Source organism: Saccostrea cucullata, unplaced genomic scaffold (assembly GCF_032062105.1).
Source record: "Saccostrea cucullata isolate Sc308-1 unplaced genomic scaffold, CSIRO_AGI_Scuc_v1 ctg88, whole genome shotgun sequence".
Classification (NCBI taxonomy): domain Eukaryota; kingdom Metazoa; phylum Mollusca; class Bivalvia; order Ostreida; family Ostreidae; genus Saccostrea; species Saccostrea cuccullata.
The window spans coordinates 186,797-192,236 of record NW_026930139.1 but is presented as its reverse complement, the minus strand read 5'-3'; positions in this window follow the sequence as shown (position 1 = coordinate 192,236).

Sequence of the window (5,440 nt, the reverse complement as noted above, 5' to 3'; positions counted from 1 at the left end):
CTGAGTTTTTGTATCATCTTTTTCATTTAGTGACTGGTCCAAGCAAATTACAAACCCATTGCAATCTTGAGCCAAATATGAGTGTTTCTCCGAAGTGTTCCTTTCAGACACCTCTGCAATAATTAAGCTAATGTTAGAACTTTTGATGAATAGTTAATAAAAACCAAGATGTTTTGTGAAACAATGATGCCCCAATATGGTAGCAAATGGAAAGGGTTGGAGTTTCTCGAATGCAAGTCAAAAGGTCAAGATCAAAAGGTAAAAAATGTTGGTATCCAAAGGAAGGTCATGCCACATAGAATACAGCTGTGAAATATGAGAGCCCTAGTGCTAACTATTGAAAAGTAATGGCCAAGTGGGTCAAACTCTTAAGTTCAAGGTAAACAAAATGTGTTTGTGAAACACAGATGCCCCCATATGGCAACATAGCAAGATTAAACTTCTTAAATGCAAATTTAATATATTGGTACCTAAAGAAAGATATTCTCACTGGAAATAACAATTGTGAAATATGAAAGTAGGCCAAGGTTAAAGATTTTTCATTAGTACGTAAATCTGCAAGGTCAAAAGGTCAAGGTAATTGGTATCCAATGACAGGTCTTGTCACAAAGAATACATATGTGAAGTATGGAAGCCCTAGTCCTAAAAATTCAGAAGATATGGCGAAGGTTAAAAATTTTAAAAAGTAGGTCAAACTCCAAGGTCAGGGTCAAATACATATGTGAAGTATGGAAGCCCTAGCCCTAAACCTTCAAAAGTTATGCCAAGGTTAAAAATTTTAAAAAGTAGGTAAAACTCCAAGGTCAGGGTCGAAGTTCTTGATATCAAATGAAAGGTCTTGTCACAAAGATTAAATATTTACAGCATGAAAGCACTAGCCCTAACCCTTTAAAAGTTATGGTCAAGGTTTGCCTTTTAAAAGTAGGTCAAACACCAAAGTCAAAGGGTTGAAATTCTTGGTATCCAAATGAAGGGTCTTTTCACAAGGATTACCTATGTGAAGTATGAGAGAACTAGCCCTTAGCGTTCAAGAGCTATGGCCAAGGTTAAAGTATTTTCATAACTACGGAAATCTGCAAGGTCAAAAGTTGAAGGTAATTGGTATCCAATGAAAGGTCTTGTCACAAAGAATACCAGATTGAAAGAAGACATATGTGAAGTATGGAAGTCCTAGCCCTAAATCTTCAGAAGTTATGGCCAAGGTTAAACATTTTAAAAAGTAGAATAACTCCAAGGTCAGGGTCAAAGTTCTTGATGACAAATGAAAGGTCTTGTCACAAAGATTAAATATCTAAAGTATGAAAGCATTAGCCCCTACGTCAAAGATTAACCTTTTTAAAGGTAGGACAAACTCCGGGGTCAAGGTCAAAGGGTCAAGGTTGTTGGTTTCTAAAGAAAGGCCTTGTCTCAAAGATTACATATGGAAAGTATGAAAGTGCTGGCCCTTACCGTTCAAAATTAAGTTATGGCCATGGTTAAAGTTTGTAAAAAGTAGGTCAAAGTTCTTGGTATCCAATGAAGCGTCTTCTCACAAGGATTACATATGTGAAGTATGAAAGCCCTAGTCCTTACTGTTCAAAAGTTATGGCTAAGCTTAAAGTTTTTTCATAAGTACGGAAATCTCCAAGGTCAAAGTTGTTGGTACTCAATGAAAGGTCTTGCCACAAAGAATAGTCAAACTCCAAGGTCAAGGTCGAATTTGGTGGTACCTAAAGAAAGGTCTTGTCACAAGGAATGCACGTGAAATGTGAAAGTCATAGCTCCACTAAAAAGTAATGGGCAAGGTTAAAGATTTTGTGGACAAACAGACAGACGGACGAACACGACAAAAACTATATACCCCCGAAACTTCGTTTACGGGGGCATAAAAATACTGATGCAATCAAATTATATAAATCATAAAAAGTGTGATAAAAATATCTAACTTTTATTGAAGTATAGCTCAACACACATTGAAGTCAACGTAAAAAGAGTGCAAGATCAAAATTACTTTTTTTATTGAACTAAATACACGTTTAAAGTAACAGTAAAAAAAAGTCAAAATTGTCGGTGCATTTGAAAGGCTCTCACCAAAAGTATCAGCATAATAGTAGGTTTACTTAAAATGTCTTGAACATTCTGTGAAACTGATGAGCATATAGAATACCTTTTAAAGATGAGGGAGATGAAAGTCAGCGGAAAAGCCAAGGTCATAAGATGTTGATGCAGTTGAACAGCTCTCATCTATATATTTCAGCACATGAAATTCTATATGTTGCATAGGTGTCAGAACCTGGGGGGGGGGGGGGGGGGGTAGACACCCGACACTTCAACAGGCAACATTGCAGTGAAGTCGAAGAAAGGTAGAAAGCAGTGTTTGAAAGGAAAATTTGGTACTGGAGCAGTTCGATCTAAACCTCACCCCCACCCACCCCCACGAAATAGAATTTTCTTGTTAGGACAATAGACATATTTTCCTTTTTTTTTTTTTTTTTTTTTTTTTTGCTTTTCACGTTTTTTTCTGGTTCGATTTTTTTTCTTTTTCACTTAGCCCCCCCCCCCCTTCAATTTGCTTCCGACACCAATGGGTTGAATAGTTTCTTTGAAAATTCTGCTAAACACAAGTTTTGGAGGTGGCTGAAAATTTAAAAAAAATTGGTGAAGTTGAATAGCTCTTATACATATATTATGTATCAAGATACATGTACATGTATAAGGTTTGATAAAAATACCGGTATATTCTGAACAGTTTCTTTGAAAGTGAGCTAAACACACATTTAAGAAAAGTAAAGTCAATGTCAAAGGAAGCGTCAAGGTTAAAAGTGTAGGTGCACTTTAGTTCTTCTATGTATCAGCATATGATGTTTGATAAAAATACCTTGGATATTAGTACATGTAGTATCTTTGAAACTTAAATCACTGCAAGATGTGAAGGAAGAGCAGAGGGAAGGAAAAAATTACTGATTTCAAAATTTTCACACAGGGGGCCGTAACATTTTTTTCTACACTGTTGATTTCAGTAAATCAGACATCCTTTCCCAGTGACCTTTTGATATAAAAAAAAGTAGAAGTTTTACTAAATAAATTACATTTTTAGTTCAAAGGTCTATTCAATCAATACAAATCAGGAGCAGAGCAAAATCGGTCCTCTAAAACATCAGAGGTGGGATCAGATGCCATGGAGGAGTGGATATTCCCTTTCGACCGGTATAAAACCCGGCGTGTGATCTTGTCATGATCGGGAAATAACGGTGAAATCTGTCGACAATTCAGTGTGTAGATAATAGCCTAACAATGTAAAGTATGAATTGATGTCTCAGCATAAATTTTGACTCAATGATAGATTTATATATTCGCTGAAGGTCATTGTATCAACGATAAAAGTTACGTAATGATGACTTCAAACAAAACTGTTGATATTCTTGTTTCATCAACTTTTTATGTCAATAACTTACCTGGTATTAGAAATCATTCATACGTAGAGCTGCAGCATGCTCTTATGTATGAAAGAGATAAAACCCAATACGCAGTTGATTTAGATATATTGCTGCATAAGTAAGGGGGGTGACAATTGAAAATTTAGTCATCACGTTTGTCATAAATCTTTGATGTAAGGTTACCATGTAAGCCTTTTTCTAGTAAATTTTAAGAAACAGATGTGTCAGACTCTGTGGTACCTCCTGGAATATATCGTGTTGACATAAGAATGAAAATAACAATAATTGATAACAAATCGTTGACATATCTAATGTCGAGTTAATTAATATTTAAACCATATATATAATCCAGAATATTCATAATTAGAAGGATGAGAAAGTTCTAAAGTAATGTAAATCAGTCCTCAGTGATGTGCACAGAGTATAAAAATTGAAAACACCCGATAACAAGAGGCCCATGGACCACAACACTCACCAGTCACTCTGGCCCTACTGTTCTATGTCAGATTTTATCCAAACACAAACTTTTTCCTCTTTATTTGTAGCCCCATACTATACTCGGGGGCCTTGATTTGACCAAAAATGGATCAACACTACAAGAACATGGTTCCACATAAATACGATCCATCAAAGAGTTTCCCTATATAATCCCTTTTAGGACCAAATGACCCCAGGGCCATTGATACAAACAATTTACAATCTATACGATCAGTTTCAGATTTCCTGGCCTAGTGGTTCTTGAGAGAAATATTTTTTTTTTTTTTATTTCGATGTAAACTTTGATTCCCTGTTACAGCTGTTCATATTAAGAAAAGGATCAGCAAAACAAATGTAAAGAAGGGTACGGGAATTGATGGTATATCATCCAAATTACTCCATTTAGCAGAGCCCGTTATAGTAAAACCTATTACAAACATTATTAACTTGTCTTTATCATGTTCAATTTTCCCCGACAAGCTTAAAGAAGCTCAGGTTACACCAATCCATAAGAAAAATAGTGCTCTTATTAAAGACAATTACAGACCTGTCAGTGTGCTCCCTGTCATTTCAAAATTTTTTGAAAAAGCCATTCACTGAAAGAAAAACTTAGTGAATTTAACTAGTATGTCTCGTAAAGCATTTGTCGTGATTAGTAAACTTTCAGTTTACTGGTGAAGATAGTGGGTTGTGGAAAGGGGATCGTATAGATACCTAGATACCTAGTGAAACTTACTCATCAATTCTAGATTTACTAATCTTATCTATTGTAAATATACCCAATACTTAGTAAAACTACTCTTAAGGTAGGTCGCGGGTTTACTGCATAAAAATTCTTACGAGAATACATATCCTGAAAATCTGGTATAATGTTCCTTAGACTTTAAAGCGTATTATCTGCAATTTTTATAAAATTTGCCTACATAGTTTTAATGCTATATTACTGTAAACGCGGCATAGTTAAGGTCTTCCGTCTTCACGGAAGACCTTATAGCGATTCCATTGTTTCTTATTAAGGTCTTCCGTCTTCAGCGGAAGACCTTCTTGTTATTCTTAGGTTTCTTTTCCACTATTTAAGGTCTTCCGTCTTCAGCGGAAGACCTTACTGTTATTCTTAGGTTTCTTTTCCACTATTTTTATTATTATTATTGTTTTTTTTCTTACCGATTTTGTGCACGCGAGTTCTCGAAAACGGCTCGCTCGATTTTCATGAAACTTTCAGGACTGATAGAGCATGGAAAAAACTAGATATACTAAGTATATTTTTTTGTTTTGATGACGTCACTTCCAGTTTTGATATTTCCGCGTTTTAGTGATTTTCAGAGGGTCACTTTGTCCGGCAGTTTTCTCAAAAAGCACTTAACACAGAAGCATGAAATTTTCAGTGATGCTATAGCAACCTTTGGAGAAGTGAATTTCGTATATCACTCCCACCGGAAGTACGGAGTGCCGACGCTCGCTATTGCCCGAAAATAGTCCTATCGTGAATTTCAAAATTTTTCACACCTTTTCTACGATATCTTTTTACCTGGAAATATTTTATTAAA